The sequence below is a fragment of the Lissotriton helveticus genome, chromosome 1_2 (genome assembly GCF_964261635.1).
Source record: "Lissotriton helveticus chromosome 1_2, aLisHel1.1, whole genome shotgun sequence".
NCBI lineage: Eukaryota > Metazoa > Chordata > Amphibia > Caudata > Salamandridae > Lissotriton > Lissotriton helveticus.
In genome coordinates, this window is record NC_136058.1 from 404,223,411 (window position 1) to 404,242,236 (window position 18,826).

At 45.0% G+C, this 18,826-nt stretch overlaps 1 protein-coding gene across 1 annotated transcript in view; it reads left to right on the top strand.

Moving 5' to 3' along the window:
* LOC144807966 (uncharacterized) overlaps positions 1-18,826 on the top strand; it is a 174,349-nt gene that overhangs the window by 27,920 nt on the left and 127,603 nt on the right. The window lies entirely within an intron of this gene.

Sequence of the window (18,826 nt, forward strand, 5' to 3'; positions counted from 1 at the left end):
ACCGTTATACTCAGAAAGGAGATTTCACTAAACATGAGAAATACATCCACACCAGGTGAAAAGTAAGGCGTATCTTGAGTTGCAGAAAAGCTTCTCACAACCTGACTTTACATGAGAGAGCACATATTGTAGTTGCAATAGAATTCATCAAGAAACTCTTGCAGGATAACTTAGGCTGCCCGCATGCAACCTCCAAAGAAATTTCAGGCCTGGAAATATTTTTAATTGCAACAGAATCCACAATTTGAGTATCTGAAAGTTACAAAACTCTCCAGGTCTTTACTTTACACAGAGAAGTGTTAGTGCTTGCAAAAATCAACTAATTGCCCAAAAAATCACAATATTAATGTCTTAAATTTTACTCCACCCAAAAGGTTTCTACTCACCCTTGTTTCTTAACATATGACTGATATCTATTTTTTCATGATAAGATTAAGCCTATGCGGAGTTCCTCAGTGAGGAACTCCGCAAAGTGACAAAAAATCTCTGGCGGTCTACGCGGAGTTCCGCAAGCAGCGGAGTGCGTAAGGGTCATGCAGTTTGTGGTGATTTCATCCCATGTCGGAGGATCATTTGGCCCTTCTCTTCCAGGAAGTTATGGATCTCTTTGTCAAACGTGTCCCTCTGCCAGAAGTAGGTCGGGGTTGCTACTCCCACTACTTCTTGGTACCCAAGAAGGACAAAGGCCTGCATCCTAGCTTAGTCCTCAGGGACATCAACCGCTTTCTCCGAAAGGAGAAGTTCAAGTTGTTAATCTTGGCTCAGGTCTTATCTGCCTTCGACCCTGGAAAGTTGATGGTAGCGTTGGACTTGCAGGACACTTACTTTTACATCCCCGTCTTGCCTGCCCACCGGCATTACCTACGGTTCACGGTAGGCCACACGCATTTTTAGTTTACCACGCTTCCCTTTGACCTTACCAGCCACCCCTCCCCTGGGTGTTCACGAAAGTGATGGCGGTGGTCGCAGCTCATCTGCGCAGATCAGGGGTTCCAGTCTTCCCCTATCTCGACGACTGTCTGTCGAAGGCTCCCACCTCCAGACTACGACGGACTTCCTGCATTTGCTGGGGTTCTCAGTTAACGTGCTGAAGTCGCACCTGATTCCAACCGATAAGCTCCTTTTCATCAGATCGGTTCTGGACACAGCACAGTTTTGGGTCTATCCTCCCTAGCAGCAAGTCCAGGATATTCGGGCTATGATACCGATGTTTCAGCCTCCATCCCGGTGTTCGGTGAGAATGACCCTGAGGCTGCTGGCCTCATGGCCTCCTGCATCCTGCTGGTGCATCATGCCAGATGGCATATACGTGCTCTGCAGTGGGACCTGAAGTTCCAGTGGGCGCAGCACCAGGGGAATCTTTCCGATGACGTTCAGATCTCGGAGGGGACTCCAAGTCAGTTGCAGTGGTGGTTCACAAACCAGGATTGGGTCAACAGCAGATCCCTCTACCTTCCCCAACCTGAGTTCACAGTAGTGACGGATGCGTCACTCCTGGGTTGGGGCAGCCATATGGGAATGGTGGAGATCAAAGACCTCTGGTTTCTGGCGGAGTCCAGGCACCACCTCAACCCTCTGGAGTTCCAGGCGATTCGTCTTGCACTGAAGGCATTCCTTCTTTCTGTCAAAGGAAGAGTGGTGCAGGTGTTCAGGGACAACACCACCGCCATGTGGTACTGCAACAAACAGGGCAGGGTGGGGTCGTGGACCGTATGTCACGAGGCTCTTCGCCTTTGGACATGGCTGGAACATCAGGGCATATCTCTGGTAGTTCAACACTTAACAGGTTCACTGAATGCAAGGACGGACAAACTCAGCCGCCAGTGCATGATGGATCACAAATGGCTTCTTCACTCGAAGGTCGTGCTAGGTCTCTTTCAGTAGTGGGGAGAGCCTTGGTTAGATCTATTCGCCACCGAAGAGAACGCTCAATGTCAGCAGTTCTGCGTGTTAGAGTTTCCAAGGCGGCTTTCGCTCGGCAACCCTTTTCGTTGCGAGTGGAGTTGAAGCCTCCTGTACCACTTCTGCCAAGATTGCTGAAGTAGATCAAACGCGATCAGTCCCAAGTCTGGTACCCCGAGCTCTTGAGCATGGCCAACGATCCTATTGTTAACAGATTTTTGAAGTGCATTACTCTTCTCTTTCCTCCTTCTCCTTTCGTAATGCCCTAGTGGGAGTTGAATCTTGTCCTCACTTATCTTATGTGTGCTCCCTTTGAGCGCCTACATAATTGTCCTCTTCGCCTCCTTTGAAGACTGCTTTTTTGCTTGCCATCACCTCTGCTTGCAGGATGAGTGAGCTTCAGGCTTATCTTCCAGACCTCCCTTTCTTGTTGTCCATCCGGACAAAGTAGTCCTCCATATAAGCCCTCTTTTCTGCCCAAAGTGATTGCATCTTTCCACATAGGTCTGACTATCAGATTACCTACCTTCTTCACACCTCTGCTGTGTTTTTCTCTGCCAGGCGCACAACATATAGACTGTTCACACACTTTCTGTTTATTGTATATACACAACTGTACACAAATTAATAAAATTCCATTGTAAAGTTGTATCCAAGAGGCAAGTATAGTCTCTGATAATAATGTATACAATACTGATAAGTTTTAAGTTGGCTTGCCATCAAGACTGATGCCCTGTAATGTTGATGCAAAGTCATCTGTGCTGGAGTATCTTAGACTCTTGTTGAATTGTACCATCCACCTTGTAGGTACTGCTATTTGTATCAGGTCCACGTTGTAGGCAGACACAAACGCCTAAATTGTGCACTATTTATATTAAGCATTATGTAGGTGAGCAGATGACAATAACCACTGTACAAGCTTGCTGGAATGGGAAGTGTTTAATCAAATGGTGGATTGAATTCAAGTTTAGGTGACAATTTTAAAAATGTGTATGGATTTTGTTTATATTTAAAATTGTTGATCTTCAAAAAGGCCTAAATCAATAAATTGAATTGAAATTCAAGTTTATCATTTGAATCCTATTGTTGGAAAAGATGTGATTTTGAACCCCATGAGGCGGTTCCTTTCCAGAAAACATTCAGGTTGTAATCATGAGTCAAATAATGCTGAGGAGGTTAAAATATTCAAATTGAATTCAAATTACACATGAAATGTTCATTGTTCAATATATTTCTCTTAGTTTTTTAATGTAAGGACTTTATTGCTTAAGGAAAATAATTAGTATTTGTTTTTCTATATGTAGGAAGCATTACATTAATGAAACCACTGTATCCCACCTTCTTTCCTTTCCTGTTCTTTATGAACGTTTCTATTGTTGAACTTTAAAGATTGCCCGGAATTAAGAATTGTGCTCTACAGAACTTTGCTGTGTTACAGTTTGTTGATTTTTATGTACAACTTGTGTCTCTTATGTGTATGGCAACTGATGTTTTGTTTTGCTTTAATAATCAGCTTATGTTTATTAGGTTTTATTATTCAATAAAATGTTTTGAACACAACAAATGGTAGTTGATATGTGTTTACAACTGCAGCATTTTTATTGTATAGGCACTTTCAAAGGGGCCAAAAATATGGTCTGCGGGATGACGGAGGACCACATTGGCATCAGCAGGGAGAGGTTTGGGCAGGTGATTGGGGGTATATGTAAGGTTGGAAGTAGGGAAAACAAAGCATGTACATTGTGTGGACTGTGACTCCTGGAGTTATTGTGAGGGATACCATGCTAACCTCTAAATTAATCCCCTAGTGATTATTATCAACAAACTTTATTCGGTTTTATAAAAGAAAACCATAAAAGTCATACATAAAATGATAAAACATTTTCCAAGTTACAGATTGACAAATATAATATGTACAAGTTAATCAGAACACAAGATACAAATTCATGAATTACAATACATTAGTTAATCGCAGCTTGACCTGAGTCTAACAGCGACTCGTAAAATGTTAAGCATGTGCAAAACAGTGTCATTAGAGCAGTTATTAAAAGATAAGAGCTGGTCTCATCCGCCTAAAACCCGCTGTCTTGAGAATGGGAATAATAAATAACTTTCTAGGGACAGCATAAAAACTACAAAACATTATAAAGTGCATCATGTCCTGAGGAGACTCACTGATGCAGCCGCAGGGCATGAGGCACTGGCCTCTGTGGAAGCCGCAAGGATGTGCCATAAGGTAATGGGAGAGGTTGAGCCAAAACCGAGTCAATAGAAAACGATCATGGATGCTTTTAAGCTCTAGACGATAAAGTTCGGTAGTTGGTACAGTTTTTAACATGTTGTACTTACACACACTAGGCTTACACAGCTCATTTCCCTCGCTATCACAGTGGCTCATTCTTAAAAAACACTCTTTGACCAGAGAAAGATCCCTCTTACATATGCTCTCAGGGTTATCGAATAGTTCCTTCCTACCCTGGAGAGGCCAACTCTTATATACTGGAGCCATCGGATGCGTGAGGCACGGTCAAGTGAAAGGCATTCCCGTAGGATGTCTTTGCTAAGTGTATTTTCTTGTTTAGCCCAAATATTAAGCCACAAAGCCAGGGGACGGAATGCCAGTACATCTGAGACGAAAGGCATTCCCAACCCTTCGTGCACGACATAAAACAAAGTGCTTTGTGGGACAGAAAGGGCCCATCGCAGGAAAGAGTTTTCAGCACTTTGCACTGCCCCTACCCCAATGTGGCCCAGAATCTCACTCCCATAACTAACCTTTGAGATATATTAGTCTTCATATGTCTTCAAAAGAGCCCCTATTGGCTTCCCTCCCACTCTGCTGGCAAAGTTAAAAACAGCAGCACAAGCTTTCACTAGATCCCCTTTCTTCAAAGTAAGCAAAGGCCACCAACTCAAGGAATCGTCAAACACAACTCCCACATAGAAGAAAACATTGGTCTTCGGTATTGATGATAGTCAGAGTTTAAAAGTAAACTGCTTAGCTTTACGAGGTCCCACCTGCATAATGAACGACTTGGCATGATGAAACAACAGGTCCAAGTCCTCCATAAAAAGGGCAAAAGAATTCAGAAGCAGTTGTAGGCCCCTAGCTGTCCTCGCGAAGAGGACTGCGCCGTCCACGTATAGGAGGACTGGCAGGCTCGCTTGCGAGGACTGGAAGGCTCGCTTGCCTACCTGGGGACAATCAGCGTTTGTGGCCAAAAGGGCCTTCTCTAAGGAATTAATATATAGGTTAAAAAGAAAGGGTGCTTAAATGCACCCCTTGTGCACCCCTCTCTTGATGTCAAGTTGACTGGACACTTTCAGGTCCTTTGAATAGCGGACAGCAGCAGTTGAATCACGGTGACGATCCCTCAGAAATAAAATGATTTTACTGTCAATGCCAATGGAGGACATCAACTGCTACAGCTTGGACCTATTAAAACAGTTGAATGCTGAGGACAGGTCCATGAAGGCTAGGTATATGGGGCTGGAACGAGCCACAGTGTATTTGTTCATGTACAGGTTTAAACACTGTTCCACAGTGGAACGACCTGGTCGAAAGCCGTTTTGGATATCGCATAAAAAGTTGTTTTCATCAACCCATGATACAAGTGTGCCAAGTACCATGCAGCCCACCACCTTCACCACAGGGTCCAGAAGAGAAATGGGCCTATAACAGGTACTGTCCGAATCTCCCTTTTTAAATACCGGGACTATAATCGATAAAGCCCAGGAATCTGGGCAGCCAATCTGGACTGGGGAAGAATATCTAGGCCTGCAACTGTATCTTGAACCCGGGACCCCCGAGTGACTCAGTGGGCTAGTCTTTTGGCCTCCTAATTTGAGCCTCAGGGACAAAACAAGCTCCCAAGCAGCTCCTGGACTAGTGTTCAGCGCGTTCCTTGCTCCCAAATGGGGCTTCTCTGGCCCTAGACCCTTGCTGTGGTTCAGTGGGCTCCTAAATCAAGCTTTTGAACTCTTCATGAATGCAAATGAGCCCGTTCGCACCAGAATCCCACTGCTCGCACGGAACTTCAGCGTGAGCTCCTGCCGCCTATCTCCTTGCACAGCAAGCATCAATCGATCTGGAAGATCAACAACGTAAAGCTCCAGCCCGACCTTCTGCGAACCTGGCCTGCTCTTCGTGCCATGTCCACCACCGCCATCAACTCCCTCCTTACCCCCGCGACCCTCTCCAATGCGAACAGGGCTCTTGGCTCAAAACTTGAGAGGGTAAACCTTCAGCTGAACTAATCTGGGGTTCTATCTAATTCGCGCTCCTTTGTGATCAGCTTGAACTTTTAACTTTGACCTGGTTCAGCATAACCAGATTGCCTTTGTTGGTGCTTTATGTTTTTAGGTGCTATATAGAAGTTTATTCTTTAAAAATTCATATCTCTGGTTCTGCTGATTGGATTTTTGTCTTTTGGGTTTAGATTTGTTGATTAAACGAAGCTCTTTTTTTTTAACCGGGTGTTGATTTTGTGTGCTGTTTACGCTGTTTTACTATTTGAAGTGTTGCACAAGTATTTACACATTGCCTCTAAATTAAGCCTGACTTCTCTGTGCCAAGCTACCAGGGGGTTGACCACAGTTTAATTTGGGGTTTGCTTGTGCCTTATCCTGACTAGGATTGTCCTAATGCTCTTCGTCTGCTTGTACATAGTTTTGTTAATTTTATGGAGAATCTGGATTTGAGGGTAAATTTTAAAAAATCTTTTATCATGTCCTGTGGCCCAGACAAAAGGAAACTCAATACTATACAGTTAGGTACAGATAAATTGGAATCTGTTCCAAAATTTCCTTATTTAGGGTTGGTTTTCGCTGCGAACGGCTCGTGGAGTGGGCATTTGGCCCACGCCACGAGCAAGTTCTCGAAAGCCAACAATTCTGTTCTGAGTCTCCCCCGCCCAAAGAAAATTGGTGCCACTAAGGCTATTTTAAAGATTTTTAAACTACAGTGCTCACCTGTTGCCACGTATGGAGCAGAGGTTTGGGGACCGGGAAACAGCCTCTGTATTCAAAGGGAGGAAAATCGTTTTTGCAGAAAAGTGTTGGGCGCACCGATTTCCTCACCTAATTTTATCTGTCATAGTGAATTAAATCTTCCACACATAAGTGATTTTATTAGAGCAAGACCTGCACTTTTCTGGATTAGAATCTGGAGGAATGATGCTGCTGCTCTTACACAAAATATTATAAAGGATTGTTTAAGCTGTGATCACGGAATGAGGATCCCATGGCTTTCTGAAGTTTTTAAATCACTTAATCAAGTTGACAGAGGCACCTTGTTCACCGATCCCACGACAATAGAACCAAAGGATAAAGTCGAGGTCAAAAACGCACTATATGCACTTTACAATAGTGAAAGGCTAAGAAGTGAATCACAAAAATCAAGTGTTATGAAATATATAGGAAATGGACTGTGTAGTCAAACTCTGCCGTCCTATCTCTCCCTGCCCATGACTAGCTGGGAGCGATCATTATTGTTTCGTTTAAGGGCAGGCACTGTAAAACTTCTGTTGTCTTTTCCATTGGGGTATTGTCACAGTGCTGATTCCACTTTATGTCCCTGTGATGGTGTGAGCATACAGGATGATTTGCACTTTTTATTTTTCTGCAAATTTTATCTTAAATTCATTAAATGGTTTTTAACGCCGTATTTTAAAAAATCCAGACCATTGACACTCAAAGACTCATATAGTATGTTGGTTGCTCTGGACAGTGATGAATTAACTTTTCGCACCAGCACTTTTTTAAGATCGGCCATACGAGCACGTAAAACGATGGAAAATCCTTGAGTATAGTAACCAGTTTTATTTGTGTCATAATGAAATTGTAGTATAATGATATGAAATGTATTGTATTGTCACTGTATGGAATTTAATGTCATATGTTATATTTATTATTTGCATGTACATATATCAAAATGGTGTGTTGCTGTTATGATCGGTACTTTTATGGATTTTAAGAAATTCGAATAAAGGTCTTTTGAACTTGGACTAGGATTGTCACATTTTGAAAAGGAGCATACCGTTATAACTAGATTCCTTCACCAATTATGCTCAAGCATGTAATTAAACCTCATATCATTTTCAAACTATACAAAATTATTATAAGATCCACCAAATCAGAAAATACAGCGCATAGTCTAGATATTTCTTTATTTCAATGTATTCTTTATGTGTAGTCAAATTCATCAGCCCAGCCAACGCGCTTCGTCCAACATGGACTTTATCAGGGTTGGAATAGTCTTTTATAGAAGCTCACTAAGGTGCTATTTCTGTAATCAGATGTAGTATAGATATATAGGCAATCACCGTATCAATCATGATTGAATTAATTCCTTCGATCGATATTGAAATAGTCTTATTGAAGAACACCAAGTCGCTTATTCTTATTAAGAGATGCAATATCAATAAGCTGGTAATTGATCACCGTCGCATCCAGTCCGATAAAATCTTGTAAGGATTATTTCCTTTGATAAATACTAGCGTGTAGTCTCCTCGGGTATGCAAGGCCGTCTATCTGATCTGAGAGAGAAACGGCCTTGCATGCAACGGTGATTGCCTATATATCTATCCTACATCTGATTACGGAAAAAGCAACTTGGTGAGCTTCCCTGCACCTGCTTCACTAATGATTGCTGCTCCTGTGTGGGCATAGGGTAGGCTTTAGGGAGCTCTTACCCCTTCTTCAGCCCTGGTGCCACTGTGCCTGCTGCACTAACAATAGATGTGACCATGTGCTATGTCCTAGGAGCATTTTGCACTTTGACCCCTGACCTTCGGTGCCCTGGGAGTTGGTTGCACTGGGCTGTTTACATTTATGTGCCCTGATGTGACTCCATCTGCTGGACTGCACCCCTCATATAAACCATACATTAGATAAGACCCTTCCAACTCTGCGATCCGGAAGGGCCTCTCTGAAACCAGATATGCAGAGAATAGATAGAAGAAACCAAAGCAAGAGAGAAAATGGAGATATAAAAAAGAGTGAATGTTGTAGAAAAACAGGAAGGGCTAACAACAAAGGTTATGAAGTGCGTGTGAGATTAGGGTGACCAGGTGCTCCGGATTTACCAGGACAACCCCAGCTTTTCAAATTTCAAGAAATGTGGCTCATGTCCCTGTTTTCATAGAGGACTAGCTGAAAGAGGCACATTTTTATGTATTCCATTGGAGGACTGGCTAGTTTCTGTTATCAGAAAGCAATTTAATTAGCAGGTATGAAACAGTATTTAAAATTGCATTTTATTTATTTCCTTGGCGTTTCGATGTTGATAAGCACTGTCATCCCGTACCCCTCAGTTGATGTAAAATAGTCGTCCCCTTTTAGTTTTTGAAATGTACAGTTCAGTTTTTTTGTTGTTTTCAAAATCTGGTAGTCTTATGTGTGACCAAAATAGCAAGAGATAGAAAGATAGAATAAGAGAATGTGAAAACGAAGTGAGAAATAGCATGAGAGAATGAAATAAGGTAAGAACCAGAGCCAAAGAGAAACAAATTAACATGAAAGTGACCGCAAAATCAAGGGAATTATAGAATAGAGTGAAAAAGTCAAAGGTTAGCATTTGGAATTTGTGAGATGATGGATATCAGCCAGAGATTGTCAGATATGATGTATTGTATTGGTATTGGTATTGTGGTATACTTATATAGCGCAGCCTGTCACCACCAAGGGCATCCTGGCGCTTTTGACCCATAATCCAGTGAAAACAGTAGCTCAACCTATCCTGGGAAAAAGGTAAGTTTTCAAAGCCTTTCTGAAAGCTAAGAGATCTTCAAGGCTTCTCAAGGATATTGGCAGAGAGTTCCAGAGTTTGGCCGCCGCCACTCTGAACGAACGGCCGCCCATCCTCACTCTCTGGAAGCGCGGAACTACCAATAGCCTGGAGGACGAGGAGCGCAAAGCTCGAGATGGACAATACCAGGCAAACATTTGCCGCAAAGGAATTGGGCCCAGGCCATGGATAGCCCTGAACACTATACACGCTGCTTTGTAGCGCACCCGCAGATGAACCGGCAGCCAGTGAAGTTCTCGCAGCGCTGCCGTAGAAGAGCTATGGTAGGGGCGAGAGAGGGCGAGTTTGGCAGCAATGTTTTGCACCCTTTGCAGCTTGCCCAGAAGTGTTACCGGGGCCTCCAGAAGCAGTGCGTTACAATAGTCAAGTCGACTTAGGATGGTACAACGCACTACTTCTGGTCTGGCTTGCTCGGGGAGAAGGGGTAGAACCTTACGCAGCATACGGATCAGCATCATACATGTGGAGGTGGTCTTATTTACATGTAGATCTAGCTGCAGGTTAGGCCCAAAAATAACGCCCAGATTGCGTGCCGATTGTGCGGCTGACACTGTCTCTAAAAAGGATGGAGGCCAAAAGTCAGCTGGGAGATCTCGGGGGGCTCGATCAGTGGAGCAGTACAGGACCTCTGTCTTGGTTCCGTTGAACTGTAATGAGTTCAGACGGAGCCAATCCGCAGTAGCCTGCATGCACCGATGGAAGGTCTCCAGTGTGACTGCATCCTGTCCCTCCAGGGAAAAAACCAGCTGGGTATCATCCGCATAATTAAATACGGAGATACCGAATGATTTAATGAGCTGGACTAGAGGACGGAGGTAGACATTAAAGAGTATAGGGCTGATGGCTGAGCCCTGAGGTACTCCTTGTCCCACTCTCCGCTCCTCTGAACTGAAGGGGGGTAACGAGACCCGTTGCTGACGGCAGTCCAAGTAGGAGATTAACCAGTCCCTGGCCCTGTCTTTGACCCCGCATTCTTCCAGCCTAGAGATCAAGGTGGGATGACTGACCGTGTCGAACGCGGCCGACATGTCGAGCAGCACCAAAAATGCTGCCCGACCACTGTCGACTCGCGCCCGCAGATTGTCTAACACGGTGACCAACGCGGATTCCGTCCCGTGCGCTGGGCGAAAGCCGAATTGCATCTCATCCAACCAGCTGTTCCCTTCTAAAAAGCCAGACAGAGTGCGGGTGACCAATTTTTCCATTATTTTAACCGGGAAAGGAAGCAGGGAAATTGGCCGGTAGTTAGAGAGGCACGCAGGGTCGAGCGTAGGTTTTTTTAGCAGCGGAGATACCACAGCCTTCTTCCAGCAACTCGGTACAACACCCGTCTCAAACGACTGGCAGCAGATAGCGTGCAAAGGCTGGAAGAGATCCTCATGAAACACCTTCCAAAGTTTTGGAGGAAGAGGATCCAGAGGCGAACCAGATGAAATCGTAAGGGCTAAATCGCCAAACTCCTTCAGAGAGGGAAGGGGGAAGTTACTCAGCTGGGGTCGACTGGCCTCAATCGCCGGAGCTCCCAAGCTGAGAGCCGGGTCCAGAGAAGAAGGGGGAGGACTACTCGACTGGCCACAATCGCTGGAGCTCCCAGACCGAGAGCCTGATCCAGAGAGGGGGAGAGGAGCTGCTCAGCTGGGGTCGACTAGCCCCCGTCGCCGGAGCTCCCAATCAGAGCGCCAGATCCAGAGAGGGGGAGGAAGAGCTACTCAGCTGGGGTCGACTGGCCACCGTCGCCGGAGCTCCCAAGCAGAGAGCCGGATCCAGAGAAGAAGGAGAGAGACTACTCGACTGGGGTCGACTGGCGACACTCGCCGGAGCTCCCAGGCAGAGAGCCAAATCCAGAGAAGGAGGGGAGAGGCTACTCGGCTGGGGTCGACTGGCGACACTCGCCGGAGCTCCCAGACAGAGAGCCAGATCCAAGGAGGGAGTGGAGAAGCTACTCAGCTGGGGTCGACTGGCAACAATCGCCGGAGCTCCCAAGCTAAGGGCCTGACCCAAGAGAGGGGAAGGGGAGCTGCTCAGCTGGGGTCGACTGGCTTCCGTCGCCGGAGCTCCCAAACTGGGGGGTTGCTCGTCTGGTCGGGGTCGACTAGAGGACATGGCCGGAGCTTCCTGACAGAGGTGAGTACCCCTCTGCAGGGGTCGACTGGCCGCCTCCTCCGGAGCTCCCTCCCTGATAGGGTTCCCTAGGTCCTGATGTCCCCCTTATTCAGAGTGCTTAAAGGTGCACACTCTGCGAGTAGGGTGGAGAGTGAGAAAGATGAGAAGGGAGAGCAAGAGGAAACCCAACGGTATCAGAACAGAGTGAAAAAGAGGACAGAAAGAGGGTGATGCAGACAATGAATGAGAAGAAGAGCAAATAAGGCAAACACAAAGAGTGTGATAAAAGTGTATATTTGGGTTTCTTTGGCATATCACCAAAGGTGTCAGGGTCACCCTATAGTCCACTGGGGTCCGGAATACAAACTGAGACCAACGCTGGAGCTAGAGAGAAAGGATATTTATTACAATCTCATGAGATGGAGAGGTACCTCAACAACAGACACCCATAGCTGTCTGGGGAGGCAGTCTGTTAGAATGGTCTTACTTCACGTTATATACTCTTTATCCTGCCCCAGGCATGTAAGGAAGTTGTATTACTATTTTTTTATTACATTCCTAAACAAATGGAGAATCAGCAGGTGAGTAGCCTTTGGGGTTTTTAGCAGGATATGGGTAAAACATTATAATTACATAGTACACAGAGGTCAATCTGATTTAGATGGTACTGCAGGGCATAGCATGATTACATGTCAAACAAAGGTTAATCTGATAAGCACAGGTAACGGTGAGGACCCCGCAGGGTGTAGGCGAAAGGCATGTTTATTACAATTGAGTCCATAAATATTTTTTAGTTTGGACTACTGCAGGGTAAAAGGTGAGAAGTATTATTACACAGCAAACAGAGATAAGTCTGATTAGGCCTGTTGAAGGACACCTGCAGGGCGTAGTGTGCAGGGTGAGGACGATCAACATCTGAGAAACTCCATGTCCGACTGGTTGAGCATGGGCTGGTCAGTTAGTGGCAGGCCAAAGCATGAACAGAGTGTCCGTGTAGGAATGCAACAGGTCATGAAGGGTAAAGCACAACATGGTGGAAATGGTGTAGTGAATAGCAAGATAGCAGACCCACTTTTCGACAAAGGAGACAAAGATGAGGATAAGAAAAGAACAGAGGGAGAAAAAGAGCAGCAGAGCTAGAAGAGAACAAGACCAAGAGAGCGAAAATATAAGACAGTGAGACATAAAAAGTAAAAGCAAGATTAAAATGAGTGAATAAAAAAACAAGACTGAAAGGAAAAAAAAGGCTGTTGAAAAAGAGGAAGAGAGTTAAAAGAAAATAGTGAGATTGTAGGGGAGAAAGAAAGTGGGAATCTATAAAGAGAAAGTAAGAGATAAAGTAAGACCATGAAAGTCCACTTGAGTGAGGGAATGAGAGGCTGAAAAGGATAGAAGAGGGACCACGTGCGTGAGAGACATGTAAGGAGAGAAAGTAAATTGGACTGAGAAGAAAGGCAGTAGAGAAGGAATTTGTGATGTTAACCCCTTGTGCGCTGACCGAATATTCACTCTGTGCGGGCGAAATAGAGAGTGGGCGGTGTTCGGATGGCGCCCGGCCATCGTTAGCACACGTCCACCGAGACCCGTGACGGCCGGGGCCGTCTGCAGCACGCAAGGGGTTAAAGGTTTTTTTCTCATTAACTGACCATACTTTTCATAAATACTATAACCAGGAGCAGGTAGCAGTGTCTTTTGCATGGAGATTTATTTGTTTTATTTAGAGAGTTTTATATAGCGCGAACGTGACCCTTGGGTATCAGAGCGCCTCACATTTACATGAGGTAGGTTCGATATACATCTTATAAGGCATGACAATTCAATGATATGAAGTTGGTTAGGTATAAAGCTATATAGTAAACGTTTCACAAGGTATGAGGAAGGTTCGGAAATTACATATATCTGTATAATTCCTGTAAATGTCTATCCTAAAGGTTTCAATGGAAGTTGTTGGACTTGTCTACTGTACTGTACCAGGTGTATTGTGACTCCAGTACCAATAGTTCTGAATTGTCTTTTTCCGTACATTCTACATCCATAAATCTGGATTAGTATAGTATCGACGCAGGTTATCCTCAGTATTGCAGGTGACTTTCTCTTCACTTCCATTTGTTGTTCTGTTTTGGAAACATCTATGTCCCGGTGGTGGAGATGACCTGTCTTGCCTATATGAGGAACTTACTCATTAGGAAGATCTTAGCTTCCCTCTTGAATGTTGCCGTGTTTGGAATTTTCCTAATATTTGAAGGGAGTGAGTTCCAAATTCTGGGGGCGGCTCCGGAGAAAGCTCTGTTATACGTTTTCTTCTTCCGGAAGATGGGTGGTCTCAACAGCAGCTCCTTGGCACTCCTGGCTGGTCTGCAACCTTCAGATAGCTCAATCTTCTGGGCCAGGTATCTTGGTGTTTTGTAGTGGAGCTGTTTGTTTGTGATGCATGCCATCTTAAGTTGGATTCTGGCTTCGTATGGTAGCCAGCTCAACGATTTCATGTGTGGAGAGATATGATCGAATTTCCTCGCTCCGGTCTTGAGTCTTGTACCTGCATTGAGGCATGCTTTTAGCGGTGCTGTGGAGATTTTTGGTAGACCTGCTAGAGTTGTGCATCCATATTCAATCCTTGAGATAACTAATCATTGTACTGCCAATTCGAGATCCGCCGTAGAAATGAATGGTTTCACTCTCCTAATGTAGTTCAGGTGAAAACATGTACTTTTTGCCATTGATTTGATGTGGGCTTTCATGTCTAGGTTCCTATCTACCATGATTCCTAGTGATTTCGCTGAATCCACTAGAGTAGGGGTGCAGTTTAGGGCTGTGATCAGTTTGGTCCATTCCTTCACTTCTGTGTGGTTCTTTGGTGGTGAAATTAATAGGAATTCAGTTTTTTTGTGCATTTAGTTTCAGATGATTGGTAGTTAACCAGCAAAGTGACACTTTTAGGGCCTTATTCATTACCTTGATTTCTTCCAGGGATGTGATCTTGATGTAAAACTGCATGTCGTTTGTGTACATGTGATAGAATATGTTTGGTCGTGGAGAATTTCTGTAAGGGGTTCGACATACAGTTTGAAAAGTGATGGAGATAGTGTAGATTCTTGTGGGACTCCAATTAAATTAGGACATGATGGGGATAGCGTCTGGTTGACCAGAAATCTTAGCGTTCTATTCTGAAGGAAGGATTCAAACCATTTCAGCACATTTTCTGACAGTCCCATCCTGTCATGAAGCCTGGCTAGTAATTTTCCATGGTTTACCGTGTCGAATGCAGACAACAGGTCGAGAAGGACTATGAGACATGTCCGATTGCAATCTAGGGCCTGTAACGCATCATCGACAATATGTAGGATCGCTGTTTCCATGCTGTGGCTGTTCTGAATCTCCACCGGCAGTCTTCCAGTAGCATGAAATTAGCAATGTGTTGGCTCTGTTGATTTTGCACACATTTCTCAATTAATCTGGCAAGTAATGAAATATTGGTAACTGGGCGAAATTTATTAGGATCTGCTGGGTCCGCTGTAGTTTTTTTGATGATGGGGATGACTTGACCTGTTTTTAGGCATTCCGGAGGGATCCCTTGAGATAGTGAGGTATTTATTATTTTTGTTCATATTGGGATGACGATATGGCTGATTTTTTGTAGACATTTAGAGGGGAGTGGGTCATTATAGTGGTTATTAGGTTTGATATCCGAGAGCGTTTTGGCAATGGTAATCTGGTCGTATAGCTTGAAGGTATCCCACTGTGCTTTGTTCTTTGCTCTATCATGGTCGATTGACGAGGTGGTATTGTTCAGTGTTAGTGTTTGGTTGGGCATGTTGTCATCTGCAGTCCTGAGATCTCTTTCAAGCGTGTTGGCCTTATCAATGAAGAAAGTTGAGAATTCTTCCCAACTCAGATGAGTGTTAGTAGTTTCTTGGGCTGATTTGGCCAACCTGTTGAATTGCTGCTTTAATAACTCGAATAGTTTCCGTGGTCTTTTTTTTTGCGTTATCCAGTTCTGATCTAATAAATCCTTTTTTGGAATTGAGGATGTTTTTGTTATATTCGATTCTGAATTTTTCTGAGCGTTTTAAGCTCGGGGGATGATGGGTGCTGTCTCCATTTTCTTTCAGCTTGTCTTAGTTTCCGTCTATCTTCATTTAGTGTCCCATTAAACCATGGATTTTCATCCTTTTCTGTGACTCTTTTCAGTTTTAGTGGCATGGTAGAGTTGACTATATTTGTTACTGGCGTAGCGTAGTGATCCGTTAGATCATTCACATTCTGCAAATTGTTAGGCGGATTCAGTTCCTTCTCAAAACTTTCTACTAGTAGTTCAATATTCGAGTCTTTAGTGTCCCGGGTCCACTTTTTTTTAATTTATTTTTTTTACATTTTTTATTGAACAAGAGCAGAGTAATTGAACAATAGCCATCATTAAAATACAAAATCGACATTGAGGTCATACATCATATCAACACATTGTTAGATTTGATTGCGGGAAGGACCAGTCCTGGCCATTGCCATATCAGCTGTAGGGGAGCTACAGAGCTCGCCTCTATAAACATTCCAACTACCCCATTTCTTATCCCATTTCTTTGGGCAGCCCCTGACCTTATATACAGTTTTCTCCGACAACATACATGTATCCATCACAGCAACCCATCTCACAAAAAGCGGTCGTTGTGGTGAGCCCCAGTGCATTGCTATCTCACATTTTAATAAGAGAAAACCTAAAGCCACCCATTGTTGCTCTGGGCGAGTGAAATCCGTGGGGTCCCACACATTCAGGAGTCCAGTTTTCGGAGATAGAGGGACAGACTTCCCCAGGGCATCGGTCATCTTCTGGGTCGCACGCACCCATAGGTCTTGTATCACTGGGCAGTCCCAAATAACATGGTAGAAAGTACCTATAAGCCCACAGTTACGGAGACAGCGCTCAGACCTGCACCTACCAATTTTTACTAAGAGGGGAGCGGACATGTATGTTCTATGCAGTATTTTCAATTGTATTAATCTGAACCTGTGATTGATCGCCGATTCACGCGGGGACATCAGTGCCCTCTGCCATTCGTCATCATCCAAGGGCCCAATGTTACCTTGCCACCTGTCCCTCAGAACCTGAAAGGAGTTAGGCATATTGTTGGTTAGCTTACGGTAAGTGAGGGATAGCGCTTTGGTCGGGAGGGGTTCTGAAAGTAGTCTGTCTTCAAGGGGTGAAGATTGTGGGAGAGAGGAGAGATCAGGGACACTAGTGAGTATAGCATGCCTGATTTGGAAGGCCTCAGATTGGGCTAGAGCATACTTCTTCTGAAGCTCAGTGAACGTCAAGAGTTTACCCTTATGAATCATGTCACCAAGTATAGAAATGCCGATCATATCCCACTTATCGAAACCCTGATATTGACAGAGGGAGCCTAATGTGTGGGAGGCCCAGAGTGGAGTGGCTAAGGTAACGGTGGCAGACCAACCCAGGCTTTTATGTGCACGGCGCCAAATTGTTAGTGTTTGCGACATCGGGCCTATATAGCGAGTGCGGGATCTATTGCGTCATTCATGGTCATATTGAAGTCACCTCCAAGAAGCAGAGGTCCCCGTGGAAGATTTAGTATGAGTCGTTCCAAAGTCTGCAGTGCGTCCCCTCCTATGGTTGGTGGAATATAAACCGAGATAATGTTTAACTGTTTTCCCTCCCAAAAGGCCTCCGCCATGGCAAATCGGCCAAGTGGATCAGCCCACGTCTTTGTGCATGTGAGTTTTCCGGACTAGGATACCGGTTCCTCTGGAACCAGAAGTAAATCCTGCGTGTACGAGTAGTTTGTAACCCCTCGGTGCAGTGCTTGACATGTGTTGCCCATCAAGTGCGTTTCTTGGAGGAGAACTAGGTCAGGAGCATGGCGCTTAAGGTATTGCATCACTATTCCTCATTTCACTTTACTACCTAGGCCATTGACATTCCATGTCATAATGGAGAGTGTCTTAGTCAGGGGGGTGTCATGGCGGCTCAAAGAGAGGAGCATATTTACAGAATACGGGCTGATGGGCCTCCAGAGCCAGTGTCGAAAGTGAACCGGCCGGGGACGGTAACCAAGGGAACCCAGTCATGCCTCAGTGTCGAATATAGAGTGCCTTGTGGGGGCTCTGAATGACGTTTAGTATGCCTCATGGTCAAATAGACTCTGCAGTATGCAAACAAAAACAAACCTGAAACCAAGAACAAAGTCAGAACAAAATCCACCCTCCTCCCCTCCCAACCCCCCTCCCTGCCCCCCCTGTCTGCGGACATCAAACTATCCCCTCCCCAACTCGGCAGTGTGCCTGTCGCCCTCCCAAACATTAGTGGGGTGTGTGGAGAGCCTTGTGAGCCTTCGCCCGAGGTCTATGAGAGTACATGCATTATATTACATAATTCTGAACGTTTTAAGGCAGTCTTGTACATATTACATTAAACTAGAATAGAACCTGATGGCGGTCTCCCCGGCGCCCGAACCAGAGGAGGGGAGACAGCAAGAGCAGTTTTTCAACATCATCAGGGTGAGTCCGAGGCATCCGAAGAGCGTCACTGGTCATCCTGAGTTCCATCGTTAAACAAGTCTTGACTTCCGGGCATCTGGTCCCGCCGGAGAGGTCAGTTGAGGCTCGACGACGATTTGAGGACATACTCCTTTGACGCCAGCCTTCGATCCAGTCCCAGACCTCCTCAGGAGATATGAAGAACCATCTCTTTCTCTCTGATTCAACTCGCAGTTTAGTGGGAAAGAGCATGGCGTATTTAATATTCTTGGCTCTCAAAGCCTTCTTGACCTCAAGGAAACTTCTCCTCCGTGCTTGTACTTTCATCGTGAAGTCAGGGAATATCGTAATCTGGGCATTTTCTAGCTTCAGCGGTGGACCCGCTCGTGCCGCCTGGAGGATGATATCCCGGTCTCTGAAGTTGAAGACTCGGGCAATTATAGGGCGAGGAGGAGCCCCCTGTTTCGGCGTACCCCCAGGTATTCTGTGCGCCCGCTCAATTGAAAAATAGTTAGATAGGTTTTT